This window comes from Ranitomeya imitator, chromosome 6 (assembly GCF_032444005.1).
Source record: "Ranitomeya imitator isolate aRanImi1 chromosome 6, aRanImi1.pri, whole genome shotgun sequence".
Lineage (NCBI taxonomy): Eukaryota > Metazoa > Chordata > Amphibia > Anura > Dendrobatidae > Ranitomeya > Ranitomeya imitator.
Window position 1 is genome coordinate 239798215 of NC_091287.1, and position 19126 is coordinate 239817340.

A 19126-nucleotide genomic window follows, 5' to 3' on the forward strand; every position below is an offset into this window, starting at 1 on the left:
TTCCTGAAGCCCCGTGCAGCAGAGCACTCGATCTGCGCACGCGCGGCCCCAGGAAGATGGCCGCCCCCACCGACGAAAGGGATGACAGCGCAGATCGCGCGCTGCTTGTTCACCACTACGCCACTACGCCACCAACGTAAAGCTGAGGAAGAACCAGCGATGTCACCACGCCCTCCAGACCTGACCAGCCTGATTGACAGGCGAAAACGGCGACTTTGGTAAGTTATTTCTCAGCATACATGGGGAATCGGGGTACACTACATACACTATAGGAACACACAGCGCAGGCCCTATTTAACAGTATTTATAGCTCAATCTCAAAAAACGGGGTGACAGGTTCCCTTTAACCTTTACCAAGCTGACCCCTTTTTCCCATGTTCCACTCCCTATAGACCCCCTCAACCCTGTCATGTCTTCTCCATTCAAAGGCCTTTGGCCCAGTACAGCCTCACTTGACAATTGCCTATTCGTGATACCTGTGAGTTTCACCCCCCATCTAAAATAACGCAAACCCATCCAACCTACCAAACCAAATACCCTTCCCCGATCAATAATGACTCACCATACTTCCATTTGAATAAATTGGCCACAGCAGCCTTTATTAACATTTAACATAACAATTTATTTTATTTAACATTATCCACAGGGAGGGCGGTCCTCGAAGCCCCAAACTGTAACAGCCTCAGGTCAAAGTCCAGAAACTTGGCCCTCAGGTCGAGTCTTGCCTCTAGTTGCTAGGCACCAGCTCAGAGACACTAAGAGACTCGACCAGCCAATATCCGCCAAAATTACCCACGGATCCCAGTTATCTCCTCCGTGTGACCATTAAGTTCCATTACATTTATCCACCCAAGGGGGAGTCCAGGATCTTTGAGATCCCCCCTCTTCCGAGCTGCCATTTACTAGATCCACCAACCTCGAGGACATCCCCACACGCCACCAACATAAATGTTCTGACCCCTTACACATTTATGTCCCACCACACCAACAAACCTTTTTCAATGCCATCCTGTATTGCCAAACACCACATATCCAATCCGATCACATTCAGATGAATATCATCCTTCCTCCAAAATTCCCCTTGGCCCGATTTCAAATCATTATGCTGCACTACAACTACCCCATTCCTCACCATAAAGCGGGAGACTGCGCTATTTATTTTGATCCTAGCTCTATTTATACCTTGCGTCGATCTTTCCCCATACCAATGATGTCTGGCCACCCCACCAACAACCTGGGAAACATGGACCACAGCCTCAACATATCAAACTTAATGTCCTTAGTTAAGTTCCTGCATGGTTGTTTACCTAGGTCGTTACCCCACCTAAATGTATCACCAACACGTCAGGCACCCGGTCGGGGCGAACAAGTCTGTGAAATTCAGGCAACAATTGCTTCCACACCATCCCCCGTTTTCCAATCCATCTCAAGATCGCTAATGTCCTCGGCACACCCAGCTGTCTCCCATCCGGATGGGCACACCCATAATCCACGTGAGCAGTTGTCCCGGCTCTGAAACAAAGAACAAAACACAGCACAACCAAATAAATTAAAACAGATGCTTACACATTCAAAATTGTTATACCAAAGAAGAGCGAACATACAATCGAAATCTCACTGACTCCCAGCGACTGATCCTCTTTACTATTTCTTCCCCCAAACCCCTCCTTGCTGCTTCCATAGCCGCACCAATACGGAACGAGTGCCCACTAAAGTTTTTCTGAAATACCCCCGTTCTTCAAACAGCGCTTAAATATTGTTAGGAACTGAAAACGTGACAAAAAAGAGCCGTCCTCATGTACTAACAATGGATCATTCCCAGTTCCCTTACCCCACAAAAAGTCCCTTATACAATGCAAAGGGCATAGAGGGGAACCCTTAACCTCAAAAAGCACCACTCTACAACCCCTTCCTTCAGTACCCACCTTAGAAGACCCAAAAATTATCACCAACCTATCCCTATACATGTCCACATCTTGTAAATGTACAGTTAGGGCCAGAAATATTTGGACAGTGACACAATTTTCGCGAGTTGGGCTCTGCATGCCACCACATTGGATTTGAAATGAAACCTCTACAACAGAATTCAAGTGCAGATTGTAACGTTTAATTTGAAGGGTTGAACAAAAATATCTGATAGAAAATGTAGGAATTGTACACATTTCTTTACAAACACTCCACATTTTAGGAGGTCAAAAGTAATTGGACAAATAAACATAACCCAAACAAAATATTTTTATTTTCAATATTTTGTTGCAAATCCTTTGGAGGCAATCACTGCCTTAAGTCTGGAACCCATGGACATCACCAAACGCTGGGTTTCCTCCTTCTTAATGCTTTGCCAGGCCTTTACAGCCGCAGCCTTCAGGTCTTGCTTGTTTGTGGGTCTTTCCGTCTTAAGTCTGGATTTGAGCAAGTGAAATGCATGCTCAATTGGGTTTAGATCTGGAGATTGACTTGGCCATTGCAGAATGTTCCACTTTTTGGCACTCATGAACTCCTGGGTAGCTTTGGCTGTATGCTTGGGGTCATTGTCCATCTGTACTATGAAGCGCCGTCCAATCAACTTTGCAGCATTTGGCTGAATCTGGGCTGAAAGTATATCCCGGTACACTTCAGAATTCATCCGGCTACTCTTGTCTGCTCTTATGTCATCAATAAACACAAGTGACCCAGTGCCATTGAAAGCCATGCATGCCCATGCCATCACGTTGCCTCCACCATATTTTACAGAGGATGTGGTGTGCCTTGGATCATGTGCCGTTCCCTTTCTTCTCCAAACTTTTTTCTTCCCATCATTCTGGTACAGGTTGATCTTTGTCTCATCTGTCCATAGAATACTTTTCCAGAACTGAGCTGGCTTCTTGAGGTGTTTTTCTGCAAATTTAACTCTGGCCTGTCTATTTTTGGTATTGATGAATGGTTTGCATCTAGATGTGAACCCTTTGTATTTACTGTCATGGAGTCTTCTCTTTACTGTTGACTTAGAGACAGATACACCTACTTCACTGAGAGTGTTCTGGACTTCAGTTGATGTTGTGAACGGGTTCTTCTTCACCAAATTAAGTATGCGGCGATCATCCACCACTGTTGTCATCCGTGGACGCCCAGGCCTTTTTGAGTTCCCAAGCTCACCAGTCAATTCCTTTTTTCTCAGAATGTACCCAACTGTTGATTTTGCTACTCCAAGCATGTCTGCTATCTCTCTGATGGATTTTTTCTTTTTTTTCAGCCTTAGGATGTTCTGCTTCACCTCAATTGAGAGTTCCTTTGACCGCATGTTGTCTGCTCACAGCAACAGCTTCCAAATGCAAAACCACACACCTGGAATCCACCCCTGACCTTTTAACTACTTCATTGATTACAGGTTAATGAGGGAGACGCCTTCAGAGTTAATTGCAGCCCTTAGAGTCCATTGTCCAATTACTTTTGGTCCCTTGAAAAAGAGGACGCTATGCATTACAGAGCTATGATTCCTAAACCCTTTCTCCGATTTGGATGTGGAAACTATCATATTGCAGCTGGGAGTGTGCACTTTCAGCCCATATTATATATATAATTGTATTTCTGAACATGTTTTTGTAAACAGCTAAAATAACAAAACTTGTGTCACTGTCCAAATATTTCTGGCCCTAACTGTATATAAAGTGGAGGGCACCATGAACCTATATATATATAAACACTGGGATCAATCCCACAGCATACAGAAACAATGAACGAATATATAAAGAGAAAGAATACGCTGAAAGGGAGATCACCAGATAAATAAACAATATGGCTTTTATTAGAAAAGTGCACACAGACAAACAATCTGATAAAACCATTTAAAAAACATATACACAAGACCAATGCCCAATAGATGGTATACAAACTCCCCCACTCCCCCTTTAGTTCTCCTTATTAAGTACCTAAATATATGTCCCACACCGAACACTGCTGCTGATATAGCAAAAGATGACCTAGATGGATAAGCAAAAAATCACATATAGATATATACAAATATGCAATAAATGAGGCTCCCAGCCCCAGTATATAGGAGTCAATCCCTGAAGCCAATGAACATATGCCACACAAATAACTCCCTGGCTAATAGACTCTGCAAAATTCAAAACTTATCTAGGACTGTGGTGACTGCTGCAAAAAATAAGCAGTGAGCACGACCAATATGCAAACCAGACAAGTACGGAAAAAAAAGAAAATGAGAAAAAAAAAATACATTACACCAAATGATGCCTGGTTCAAATGGCCGGCAGATCCTATGTGGCAGGAGCCAAAGTCTCAGCTTGTCTCAGCAACCTCCCTTTCCAAAATCAGGGAGGGCTAACCAACTCCCTGAACCAAAACGCCCCAAAAAATGCCAGCCAAAAGGCTAATTTGAACAGAACTACCTCCCCTTGGGAGGAACAGATATCCCTTAATTGCTTGCCAAGGATGAATAGCACCTCATAGGACACGGGTCATCATCCACCACCTTCCAGCCTTTTCACCACCCCTTAATCACTTGAAGAACCAAAAATGATCTTGATAAATCCTGTAACCACCTGAACTTAAAGCCAAACGCTAAACCCAACAAAAAATTATTGAGTTTCGGAATCGACCAACCCGATTCCCAATTATGCTCCATTAACAATAGCAACTTGCTCTCATCCTTCAAACCCACTCCCAAGTTAGCTTTCCAACCATCCCATATGTCTCATGCCTTTGCATAATGTGACCACGTTCCAGCTGCCAAGAATATGGATAATAGCTCTCTTACTGCCCCAACGGAAGGTTCCATAATTCCTCTGAACACACCAGACCTGCGGGTTCCGGTTGAGGTGCCAGCTGCCGAAAGCGATCCAACTGTGAGCAAGACAGAGCTGCAAGAATGGGGTAATTTATCTTAGGTCTGACTTCCGCCGTAACCCATAAGTTAAAATTCAAACCTGCCCACAACATAAGCTGTAGAACTCTCACCAAAGCCTGATTGGATGATGATAATGAATTTATGGCCCTCATCGACCCTAATGACTCACAACCAAAACAAATCTTTTTATTTTGAACACTCTCTCCCCACAGCGATAGCGCCACAACAATGGGGAACACCTCACACAGTACCTGATTGGCTGACATACCCCTTTCCTCACAGATTTGTGGCCACCATTCCACCAACCACCTGCCTTGAAAAAACAAACTGAAACCCTGCTCACCAGCCAAACCCACCAGAATGCCTAGGTACTCGGCTGACACCACTGGCGCAATCCAAATCGACTTCCCATTATAGGAATCTAGGAAAAGTGCCCAAACCTTTAAATCATCCTTCAACTCCTTTTTAAGCCTGATGAAATGTGAAGGAACCTGAATCCCCACTGTAGCCAAAGAAAGCCTGCAACAAAATGCTCTACCCATTGGCATGATCCGACATGCAAAATTCAATTTGCTTAGCAGCGACTGAACCTAGCGCAATGTTACCTTCTTCAGACCACAAACCCGACTCACCTCAGCTCTCATATCTACTAATTTTTCTTCTGGCAGTCTGCACTCCATTGGGAAAGTATCAATTTTGATACCTAAAAAACTCAATGCCGCCACTGGACCTACAGTTTTTTCAGCTGCCAATGGTACCCTGAATATTTTAGCTACACTGTTTATTTAGCGAAGCAAAACAGAATAATCCAAAGACTGCAAGACAAACAAGAAGTAATCCAAGTAATGAATACATGAACTAAGCCCAGACACTTCCTTAAGTGTCCACTCCAAAAATGTGCTGAACGTTTCAAAGTACGCGCAGGACAACTAACACCCCATCGGCAAACAGCGATCCATGGAAAATCTCCCATCCCAAAAACACCCTAACAAATGTATGCTATCCGGTAAACCGGCAGCAAGCGAAAAGCTGCCTCGATGTCCGTCTTTGCCAACTGAGCCACCTATCCACATTCCCTAACCCAAATCATGGCCATATCAAAAGATGTGTACAAGACCGAACACAACTGGGGGCCAATCCCATCGTTAACTGAGAAACCCTTTGGAAATGAGAGGTGATGAATCAACCTGAATTTATTAGGCTCCTTTTTTGGCACTACACCCAATGGTAAAACCCTAAAATTAGCAAGCTAATTAGGAGCTGAGTCAAATGGTCCAGCCATTCTACCTAGGGCCACTTCTTTATTCAATTTTTCCATGACCACTTCTGGAAACTCCCTAGCTGACTTTAACCCCGTTCTGACATTAGACATACTATCCCGTCGAGGTGGGGTGGGCCCATATGACCACCGATGGGATAGTACGTCATACGCGATCGGCCGCGCTCACGAGGGGAGCGCGGCCAATCGCGGCTGGGTGTCAGCTGCCTATCGCAGCTGACATCCGGCACTATGTGCCAGGAGCGGTCACGGACCACTCCCGACACATTAACCCCCGACACACCGCGATCAAACATGATTGCGATGTGCCGGAGGTGCAGGGAAGCATCGCGCAGTGAGGGGGCTCCCTGCGGGCTTCCCTGAGCCCCCCGCAGCAACGCGATGTGATCGCGTTGCTGCGAGGGTCTCCTACCTCCCTCCCTGCTCCAGGCCCAGATCCAAGATGGCCGCGGCATCCGGGTCCTGCAGGGAGGGAGGTGGCTTCACAGAGCCTGCTCAGAGCAGGCACTGTGAAGCCTGCAGTGCTCTAAGTCAGATCGGTGATGAAAATGAAAATGAACAAATGAAAGTCAGACATTGCTTTTCAACCATGCTTCCACAGACTTTAAGATTCCTGTCAATCATTGAAGTACTGCTCCTTCTAAAACAATGACAACCTCTTTTCATTTCATTTGATTCGAGACACTGTAAGTCATTGAACGGCAGCTCCAACTCATCAGTGACCTTCTCTTGTTATTTGATCCAATTCCAGTGCCCAGGAAGTGACAGAGCAAGAACCAGTGGCTGCATGACAACAAAGGGTTATTTGATACTCACAGATGCATTCATAGAATGATTTTCAATAGTTTAATAATTTTGCTTAGATTATTATAACATTTTAATTTAGTAGATAAATTCCTAATATACATTATATTCCTAATATACAGGTGCTTCTCCCAAAATTAGAATATCATCTAAAAGTTAATTTGTCACAGTTCTTTGATACAAAAAGTGAAACTCATATACTATATAGAGTCATTACAAACAGAGTGATCTATTTCAAGTGTATATTTTTGTTAATGTTGATGATTATGGATTACAGCCAACCAAAACCCAAAAGTCATTTAAATTAACTTTTTGATGATATTCTAATTTTGTGAGAAGCACACGTACATGATTTTGTTTTCTTATTAGATAGTTGCATTTAACACCTTTTGTATTTCACAATGTTAAATGTCATCAACGTTATCTGCATTAGGTCCTAGGACATGTCATATTTCCTCATTTTTTTTACCCAAAGAAAAGGTTTTAAAAAAAAATTGGTAAATTCAGAAATGAATATATTGTTTATCCTCATGCTCATGAAAAGTGGTTCAAGATGATCCACAGGCATCACTTTCAATAATACTCAAAACAAAGATGCTCTCAGGCCTGATCTCGTGGGAAAGATACAAATAAGCATATCTTTCCTTCCCAACTTCCCATTCAACACAAATATTTGGTTCAATGCCATGATAATAAATCAAATCTTTCAAAATGTTTGTTCCTCATAGAGATAGGGTTTCAATTTATAAAAAAAAGTGAACACTTTATAAATATTTCATTTTGATTACTAGTGAGCCACTCTTATTAGACATCACATACTATTAGTTTCCTTTCTTTGGTAAACTCAACATTGAGACAAGAGAAAGGATACAATGCCTACAAGTAGTATTCAACCCCCTGCAGATTTAGCAGGTTTAATAAGATGCAAATAAGTTAGAGCCTTCAAACTTCAAACAAGAGCAGGATTTATTAACAGATGCATAAATCTTACAAACCAAAAAGTTTTGTTGCTCAGTTAAATTTTTATAAATTTTAAACATAAAAGTGTGGGTCAATTATTATTCAACCCCTAGGTTTAATATTTTGTGGAATAACCTTTGTTTGCAATTACAGCTAATAATCGTCTTTTATAAGACCTGATCAGGCTGGCACAGGTCTCTGGAGTTATCTTGGCCCACTCCTCCATGCAGATCTTCTCCAAGTTATCTAGGTTCTTTGGGTGTCTCATGTGGACGTTAATCTTGAGCTCCTTCCACAAGTTTTCAATTAGGTTAAGGTCAGGAGATTGACTAGGCCACTGCAACACCTTGATTTTTTGCCTCTTGAACCAGGCCTTGGTTTTCTTGGCTGTGTGCTTTGGGTCGTTGTCTTGTTGGAAGATGAAATGACGACCCATCTTAAGATCCTTGATGGGGGAGTGGAGGTTCTTGGCCAAAATCTCCAGGTAGGCCGTGCTATCCATCTTCCCATGGATGCGGACCAGATGGCCAGGCCCCTTGGCTGAGATACAGCCCCACAGCATGATGCTGCCACCAACATGCTTGACTGTAGGGATGGTATTCTTGGGGTCGTATGCAGTGCCATCCAGTCTCCAAACGTCACGTGTGTGGTTGGCACCAAAGATCTCGATCTTGGTCTCATCAGACCAGAGAACCTTGAACCAGTCAGTCTCAGAGTCCTCCAAGTGATCATGAGCAAACTGTAGACGAGCCTTGACATGACGCTTTGAAAGTAAAGGTACCTTACGGGCTCGTCTGGAACGGAGACCATTGCGGTGGAGTACGTTACTTATGGTATTGACTGAAACCAATGTCCCCACTGCCATGAGTTCTTCCCGGAGCTCCTTCCTTGTTGTCCTTGGGTTAGCCTTGACTCTTCGGACAAGCCTGACCTCGGCACGGGAGGAAACTTTCAAAGGCTGTCCAGGCCGTGGAAGGCTAACAGTAGTTCCATAAGCCTTCCACTTCCGGATGATGCTCCCAACAGTGGAGACAGGTAGGCCCAACTCCTTGGAAAGGGTTTTGTACCCCTTGCCAGCCTTGTGACCCTCCACGATCTTGTCTCTGATGGCCTTGGAATGCTCCTTTGTCTTTCCCATGTTGACCATGTATGAGTGCTGTTCACAAGTTTGGGGAGGGTCTTAAATAGTCAGAAAAGGCTGGAAAAAGAGATAATTAATCCAAACATGTGAAGCTCATTGTTCTTTGTGCCTGAACTACTTCTTAATACTTTAGGGGAACCAAACAGAATTCTGGTGGGTTGAGGGGTTGAATAATAAATGACCCTCTGAAAAGACTTTTCACAATTTAAAAAAAAAATAAACAAAGAAATAACATTCTTTTTTGCTGCAGTGCATTTCACACTTCCAGGCTGATCTACAGTCCAAATGTCACAATGCCAAGTTCATTCCAAATGTGTAACCCTGCTAAATCTGCAGGGGGTTGAATACTACTTGTAGGCACTGTATATCCTTAAATAAGTGTCAGGTTATTGGTTTTCTGTATAGGTTTAGTAAATTATACAGTATATTGACAGAGATGATTGAATAATGGCATTGCATTTTCCCAGATTTCCACCTCAACAGAGGCAGACATGTTGAAATTTGTGTAAGAGTTCAAAGCAATAAAAAATCAGCTAGGAAAAATATGGAAAGCCTGTGTTTGCAGTCATTTAACCCCTTTGTGACAGAGCCAATTTGCAGCTTAATGACCAGGTTAATTTTTACAATTGTGACCACTGTCAATTTATGATGTTATAACTCTGGAATGCTTTAACAGATCCCGCTGATTCTGAGAAAGTTTTTTTTGTGACATATTGTATTTCATGTTATTGGTAAAATTTCTTTGATATTTTAAGAAAAAATTATTTATTTCTGAAAAAAAGGAAATATGGCAAAAAATAAAAAAAAGTAACAATTTTCAAATTTTTAATTTTTATGCCCGTAAATCAGAGATAAATGTCACACAAAATACTTAACAAATAATATTTCCTACATGTCTACTTTACATCAGCACAATTTTGGAAACATTTTTTTTTTGTTAGAAAGTTATAAGGGTTAAAAGTTGACCAGCGATTTCTCATTTTTACAACAGAATTTGCAAAACCATTTTTTTAGGGACCATCCCATATTTAAAGTCATTTTGAGGGGTGTAGATTACAGAAAATATCCAAAATTGCCACCATTCTAAACACTACACCCCTCAAGGTGCTCAAAATCACTTTCAAGAAGTTTATTAACCCTTTACGTGCTTCACAGGAACTGAAGCAATGTGGAAGGAAAAAATGAACATTTAACTTTTTTTACAAACATTTTATTTAAGAGCTAATTATTTTCACAAGTGTAAAAAGAGAAAATGAACCACAAAATTTGTTGTGCAATTTCTCCTGAATACGACGATACCCTATATGTGGGGGTAAACCACTGTTTGGGCGCACGGCAGAGCTTGGAAGGGAAGTACCGCCGTTTGACTTTTTCAATGCAAAATTTGCTGGAATTGAGACCAGACGCCATGTCGCATTTGGATAGCCCCTGATGTGCCTAAACAGTGGAAACCCCCACAACTGACACCATTTTGGTAACTAGACCCCTTAAGGAACTTATCAAGATATATGGTGAGCACTTTGAACCCACAAGTGCTTCAAAGAAGTATATAGCGTAGAGCCGTGAATATAAAAAAATCATATTTTTTCCCACAAAAATGAACATTTCACCAGCAAATTTAGACCCCAAAAGGGTAACAGGAGAAATTAGACCCCAAAAGTTGTTGTCCAATTTGTCCTGAGTATGCTGGTACCCCAAATGTGGGAGAAAACTACTGTTAGGGCACACGTCAGGGCTCGGAAGGGAAGTAGTGATGTTTTGGAATGCAGACATTGATTGAATGGTCCGTGAGCGTCATGTTGCGTTTGCAGAGCCCTTGATGTGCCTAAACAGTAGAAACCTCCCACAAGTGACCCAATTTTGGAAACTAGACTCCCAAGGAGCTTATCTAGATGTGTATTGAGCACTTTGAACCCTCAAGTGCTTCACAGAAGTTTATAACACAGAGCCATGAAAATAAAAAATCATTTTTTTCCACGAAAATGATTTTTGGCCGCCAATTTTTTATTTTCCGAAAGGTAACAAAAGAAATTAGACCCCAAAAGTTGTTGTCCAATTTGTTCTGAGTATGCTGATGCTCGATATGTGTGGATAAACCACTGCTTGGGTGCACGGCAAAGCTCGGAAGAGAAAGAGAGCCGTTTGACATTTTCAATGCAGAATTGGCTGAAATTGAGATTGGACACGATGTCGCGTTTGGAGAGCCCCTGATGTGCCTAAACAGTGAAAACCCTCCACAAGTGACACCATTTTGGAAACTAGACCCCTTATGGAACTTTTCTAGATGTAGTGGGAGCACTTTGAACCCCCAAAGGCTGCACATAAGTTTATAATGTAGAGCCATGAAAATAAAAAATTTAATTTTTTCTACAAATATGATATTTTTGCCCCAAAATTTTTATTTTCACAAGGGTAACAGGAGTAATTGGACCCCAGGAGTTGTTGTCCAATTTGTCCTGAGAATGCTGGTACCCAAAATGTGGGAGAAAACTACTGTTTGGGCACACGTCGGGGCTCGAAAGGGAAGTAGTGATGTTTTGGAATTGAGACATTGATTGAATGGTCCGCGGGCGTCATGTTGCATTTGCAGAGCCCCTGATGTGCCTAAACAGTAGAAATTCCCCACATGTGACCCCATTTTGGAAAATAGACCCCAAGGAGCTTATCTATATGTGTGTTTAGCACTTAGAACGCCCAAGTGCTTCACAGAAGTTTATAACGCAGAGCTGTGAAAAAAAAAAAAATTTTTCCCACAAAAATGATCCCTTAGCCCACATTTTTTTATTTTCCAAAGGGTAACAGGAGAAATTGGATCCCAAACGTTTCTGTCCAATTTGCCCTAAGTATGCTGGTACCCGATATGTGGGAGAAAACTACTGTTTGGGCACACGTCAGGGTTCGGAAGGGAAGTAGTGACGTTTTGGAATGTAGACTTTGATGGAATGGTCTGCGTGTGTCATGTTGCGTTTGCAGAGCCCTTGATGTGCCTAAACAGTAGAAACTCCCCACAAGTGACCCATTTTGGAAACTAGATCCCCCCCAAGGAACCTATCTAGATGTGTGGTGAGCACAAATTCTTCACAGAAGTTTATAACGCAGAGCCGTGAAAATAGAAACTCATTTTTTTTCCACAAGAATGATTTTTAGACCCCAATTTTTTATTTTCTCAAGGGTAACAAAAGAGTTTGGACCCCAAAAGTTGTTGTCCAATTTCTCCTGAGTATATGTGGTGGTAAACCACTGCTTGGAGGCATGGCAGAACTCAGAAGGGAGGGAGCACCATTTGACTTTTTGAACTCAAAATTGGCTGGAATCAGTGGTGGTGCCATGTCGCGTTTGGAGACCCCCTGATGTACCTAAACAGTGGAAACCCTCCAATTATAACTCCAACAATAACCCCTACACACCCATAACCCTAATACCAACCCTAAACATTACCTTAATCACAACCCTAACCCCAACAGACTCCTAAGCCTAATCCCTACCCTAACCATAACGTTAATCACATCCCTAACCCCAAAACACCCCTAATCCCAACCTTTATCATAACCCTAACCACAACCCTAACCCTAATCCCAACCCTAATGATAACCCTAACCCTAATCCCAACCCTAACCATAACCCTAACCGCAAACCTAACCCCAACACACCCTTAACCGTAATCCAAACCCTAACCCTACTCTCAACCTTAACCCTAATCCTAACCCTAATCCCAATGCTAACCCCAACCCTAACCCTAATCCCAATCCTAACCCTAATACCAACCCTAACCCTAATCCTAACGTTAGCCTTAACCCTAACTTTAGTCCCATCCCTAACCCTAACTTTAGCCCAACTCACTTTAGCCCAACTGTAACCCTAATGGGAAAAATGGAAATAAATACATTTTGTTTAATTTATTATTTTTCCCTAAGGGGGTGATAAAGGTTGGGGGGGTTGTTTTACAATTTTTTTTATTTTGATAGACCCTATCACAGTGACCAAAATGAACCAATAGGAAAAGTCTCTCTATTATTGCCAGGTCCCGGCCTTGCAGATCTTGGCGTACTGCACATGGGCCCTCCATTATCTCCTGGAAGAAGAAGCCAGAGGCCCAAGGGACTTCAGGGGGCCGTGCAGAGACAAGGGAGGAACCAGGGGGGATAGGGGACCCTATTTCTCTCTCCTCTGATGTGCGATCACATCAGAAAACAGAGAAATTAAATGGCAAATCAGACCTTTTTTGCGGTCGACGTTATAACATCAATCGCAACATGGGGGGGCAGCCAAGACCCCAGAGAAAATCTGACTCTGGGGGGCGCTATACACTTTTCTCCACAGCGGCGATAATTAACTGCGCTGTGATTGAAGTACCCTTAACTGCCACCATGAAAAGGCGTATCGGCGGTCGTTAAAGGGTTAAAGGGAATCTGTCCGCAGGTTTTTGCTACTTAATTTGAGAGCAGTATGATGTAGGCAAACAAACCCTGAATCCAATGATGATTCACTTAGCTCACGAGGTGCAGCAGTTCTGACACAATCAGAGTTTAAAGAGTTTGCCTGAAGCAGAGCTGAGAAAGCTTCCCTGCCTACACCAGGTTCTGTATATACAATACAATTTCTATAGACAGTGAGGTGCTTAATTATAATAATAATATTTATTTTTATATAGCGCTAACAAATTTCACAGCGCTTTACAGTTTGCACACATTATTATCGCTGTCCCCGATGGGGCTCACAATCTAAATTCCCTATGAGTATGTCTTTGGAATGTGGGAGGAAACCGGAGTACCCAGAGGAAACCCACGCAAACACTGGGAGAACATACAAACTCCTTGCAGATGTTGTCCTTGAAAGGATTTGAACCTAGGACTCCAGCGCTGCAAGGCTGCAGTGCTAACCACTGCTTATCACAGGAAAGGGTGTGGTGGACCAGGAGGCAAGCGCTGCTGTGTATAAGCAGTAATAAGCTACTAGTGCTAAAACAATCATTGCAGATAAACAAAGCCACAAAGCTTGAAGAGAGACGTCGCTGAAATTTGTGTTTTAACTCATACAGAATGCTTTCTTCAGATTACATAACAAAAACCTGCTGACAGATTGCCTTTAACCCCTTTATCCCATATGACGTACTATCCCGTCGAGGTGACCAGGGACTTAATTCCCAGAGATGGGATAGTAAGTCATAGGCGATCGGCCACGCTCACGGGGGGAGCGCGGCCGATCGCCACCGGGTGTCAGCTAATTATTACAGCTGACATCCGGCACTATGTGACAGGAGCTGTCACGGACACGGAGGGGGCTCCCTGCGTGCTTTCCTGAGACCCTTGGAGAAACGTGATGTTATCGCATTGCTTTGAGGGTCTTCTACCTCCTCCCTGCAGGCCCGGATCCAAAATGGCCAAGGGGGGCCTTCCGTGTCCTATAGCGAGGTGGCTTTCAAGCGCCTGCTGAGAGCAAGTGTCGGGAAGCCTCCCTACAGTGCCCGTCAGATCGCTGATCTGACACAGTACACTGCAAAGTGTCAGATCAGCGACCTGATAATACACAGTGATGTCCCCCCTGGGGCAATGTAAAAAAGTAAAACAAAGAAATATTTACATGTGTAAAAAAAATAAATTCCTAAATAAAGAAAAAAAATTCTTCCAATAAATACATTTCTTTATCTAAATAAAAAAATAAAATTGCACATATTTATTATCGCCGCGTCCGTAATGACCCGACCTATAAAACTGTCCCACTAGTTAACCCCTTCAGTGAACGCCATAAAAAAAGGGAAAAAACGATGCTTTATTATCATACCTTCAAACAAAAAGTGGAATAACATGCAATAAAAAAGAAGGATATAAATAAACATGGTACCGCCGAAAACGTCATCTTGTCCCACAAAAAATGAGCTGCCATACAGCATCATCAGCAAAAAAATAAAAAAGTTATAGTCCTCAGAATAAAGCGATGCAAAAATAATTATTTTTATATAAAATTGTTTTTATTGTATAAAAGTGGCAAAACATAAAAAAAGAAATAAATGAGGTATCGCTGTAATCATTCTGACCCGAAGCATAAAACTCCTTTATCATTTTTACCAAACGTGGAATGGAATAAGCGCCCCCCCAAAAAAAAGAAGTTCATGAATAGCTGGTTTTGGTTCATTCTACCTCACAAAAATAGGAATAAAAAGCGATCAAAAAATGTCATGTGCCCGAAAATGGTACCAATAAAAACGTCAACTTGTCCCGCAAAAAACAAGACCTCACATGACTCTGTGGACCAAAATATGGAAAAATTATAGCTCTCAAAATGTGGAGACGCAAAAACTATTTTTTGCAATAAAAAGCGTCTTTTAGTGTGTGACAGTTGCCTATCATAAAAATCCGCTAAAAAAACACTATAAAAGTAATTCAAACCCCCCTTGATCACCCCCTTAGTTAGGGAAAAATAATAAAATTTAATAAAATGTATTTATTTCCATTTTCCGATTAGGGTTATGGTTAGTGTTGAGCATTCCGATACCGCAAGTATCGGGTATCGGCCGATATTTGCGGTATCGGAATTCCGATACCGATTTCCGATACTCACCGCATATCGGATACCGGAATCGGAAGTTCCCAGAATTCAAACTAGACGCAGCAGCCAATGAGGAATGAATGGAAGTGTGGGCACATCCTGTTTAGCATGGTGGGCATGTAACTACTGGCAAGGCTGTGATTGGCTGCTGAAATGATGTCATGATGCACTATAAAAAACACTGCCGCCATTTTGCGCTCACTCTGCTGTGATTTCAGTTAGGGACAGGACGCTGTGTTCCAACTGAGGGCCAGTTGAGATAGCGAATTGCTTCACTGCGCTTTTCCCAGGCTAATTTAGCAAACGCTGTGTGTTCACCTTGCTTTTGCCTTGCAGCGCTGTTTTAACAGCGTTCTGCAAGGTCTCTGTGTGTGTGTGTGTGTGTGTGCAGCTCACTCTGTAGTCTGTGTGCAGCCATATAGCCGGTTGTATTCAGCTCAGGGGGGTTCACACTGCCTCATACTGTTCTATCCATTGTCCTTTTTTGCTAATAGTGCAGCCTGCTGCACATTTTTTCAAAAATTTCCTATTAGTGTCTTTCCACCCGTCTCCAGCTAAATTGTGGAAAAACACTACATAGGATAACCTAGAGGAGGGTTTTTGGGCCTTGCAGCTCCATTTATGGCTGTCTGCATGGTCTCTGTGTGAGCGCAGCTCGCCCTGTAGTCTGTGTGCAGCCACAGCCGGTTGTATTCAGCTCAGGGTGCGTCACTGCCTCATACCGTAAAATAACTTGTCCTTTTTTGCTAATAGTGCAACCTGCTGCACATTTTTTCTAAAATTTCCTATTAGTGTCTTTCCACCCGTCTCCAGCTAAATTGTGGAAAAACACTACATAGGATAACCTGGAGGAGGGTTTTTGGGCCCTGCAGCGCCGTTTACGGCTGTCTGCACGGTCTCCGTGTGAGCGCAGCTCACCCTGTAGTCTGTGTGCAGCCACAGCCGGTTGTATTCAGCTCAGGGTGCGTCACTGCCTCATACCGTAAACTAACTTGTCCTTTTTTGCTAATAGTGCAGCCTGTTGCACATTTTTTCTAAAATTTCCTATTAGTGTCTTTCCTCCCGTCTCCAGCTAAATTGTGGAAAAACACTACATAGGATAACCTAGAGGAGGGTTTTTGGGCCTTGCAGCGCCGTTTACGGCTGTCTGCACGGTCTCCGTGTGAGCGCAGCTCGCCCTGTAGTCTGTGTGCAGAAACAGCCGGTTGTATTCAGCTCAGGGTGCGTCACTGCCTCATACCGTAAAATAACTTGTCCTTTTTTGCTAATAGTGCAGCCTGCTGCACATTTTTTCTAAAATTTCCTATTAGTGTCTTTCCACCCGTCTCCAGCTAAATTGTGGAAAAACACTACATAGGATAACCTAGAGGAGGGTTTTTGGGCCTTGCAGCGCCGTTTACGGCTGTCTGCATGGTCTCCGTGTGAGTGAAACTCGCTCTGTAGTCCGATCTGCCCCCAAAAAAAAGTAAAGTTCACCAAACACCACTTAACAGTTGTGTAGGCCACATTAACTAATAATAAAGTCTAGTCCACACTTTAGAAAATTAGTGTTTATTATACCTGTTAGGAGGAGCTGTTCAGGAATAAGCACACTAAGCCTTTAGTACTTTTCTGCTTATCTTTATTTGTCAACCAAGATGAAGAGGGCAGGGAGCAAGGCATGTGGGCGTGGGCGTGGAGCAGGGAGAGAACGTGGTGATTCTGTGCCTGCTGCGGGCACCGGTGACTCATCATCACCCAGTTTCAGCAGGGAACAGTCCTTCATGCGCAGCTTTGTAGGAGAGCAACGTGCACCACTGCTGCGTGAAGATCAAATTGAAGCCGTTGTTGGATGGATGGCAGCTAACGCATCGGCATCGACTTCAATTAGTGCCACATCCTCTCAGGCACAGACCACTGGAGACCAGCCATCTGTCTCTTCACCACCTGCCAAATTGGCCAGGCAGTCAGAGAGCCCAGGACAGGAGCCGTCTCTACTTCTGTTCTCTGAATCTCTTGGCTTGGAAACAGAGGGCCAGCCAAGCAGCATTGGAGAAATGGAAGAAGAGGCAGTGTGCAGTGATGCCCTACAGCTATGTCTCTCTGACTCTGAAGAGGCGGGTGGGCCAGTGCCTCCGGTCACCACAGCGCAGCACGCATCTGATGATGAAACTCAGGTGCCGCTTTCTGGTGCGTACTGTGCTGCCGAGACTACCCAGAAGGAGCAGTTGGTGGCAGAGGGTAGTGGAGATGATGAGGTCCTTGACCCATCGTGGCGTGAGGAACAGGAAGGTGGTGGGAGCAGCTCTGAGGAAGAGATTCCCCGAACGGGCCAAAGAGGGAGAGGGAGGGGGAAGACTGCGGAGCCTGTAGCCTCCACTTTGGCACCCGTTAGGAGCTTGTCTCTTCCAAAAGCCAAAGACTTGCAGCTCCCAAGACTTGCAGTGCCTGGTCCTTTTTTGACATAGTTGCAGATGACATTTGCTTTGTCAAATGCAAGCTATGTCATCAGAAAGTCAAAAGAGGGAAAAGTGTCAGCAACCTCAATACCACAAATATGTGGAAACATGTGCGGACCAGGCACGCGGTGGAGTTACAAAAACACACTGAAGACCTAGGCCAACCAACAGCGGCAGCTACCACCTCTTCAGCTCGTGTTGCCTCTTCCTCCAGCTCACACACAGCTGGTTCGGCTTCCTCCCAGGATCGCCATGGAAGAACCTCTGGCACTGTTGTCAAGAGACCCACTGTAATTCCACCCACAGCACCACGTTCCCAGTCATCCTCACACTCCCAGCCCAGTCTACAGCCATCGGTAGTACAGGCATGGGAGAAAAGGCGGCCGTTCTCGGCAAACCACCCCCGAGCACAGGCTCTGAATGCAGGCATTGCCAAACTTCTGTTACTGGAAATGCTCTCATTCAGGCTGGTGGAGACTGACAACTTCCGTGACTTGATGGCATTGGCAGTCCCACAGTACAAGGTGCCCAGCCGCTTTTATTTCAGTAGGCAAGCCGTCCCTGCCCTGCACAAGCATGTGGAGGGACACATAAAACACGCGCTACTGAACGCCGTCAGTAGCAAGGTCCACCTCACCACCGATGCGTGGACCAGTCAACATGGACAGGGGCGATACCTTTCCCTCACTGCCCATTGGGTTAATGTTGTTGAGCCGGGTACAGATCGTGTGAGTGGCGCAGGACGTGTCCTGCCCACTCCACGGATTGCAGGAATCCAGTCTGTACGCATAGACTCCTCCTCATACACAAGTTCCTCAGAATCATCGCTGCAGGAGCCGTCACAGTCCACCTCCACATGGACCCGTGAATGTTTACCTGTTACGACCGATATGAGCACAGCCGTGGCCAAACGTCAACAGGCCGTCTTGAAATTAGTTTCTTTGGGGAATCGAAGCCACACAGCGCAGGAGCTCTGGAATGCCATCAAGCAGGAGAGCGATGTGTGGTTTGTGCCAGCGAATCTCCAGCCAGGCATGGTAGTGTGTGACAATGGCCGAAATCTGGTGGCAGCTTTGGCCCTTGGCAACCTCACTCACATCCCATGTCTGGCA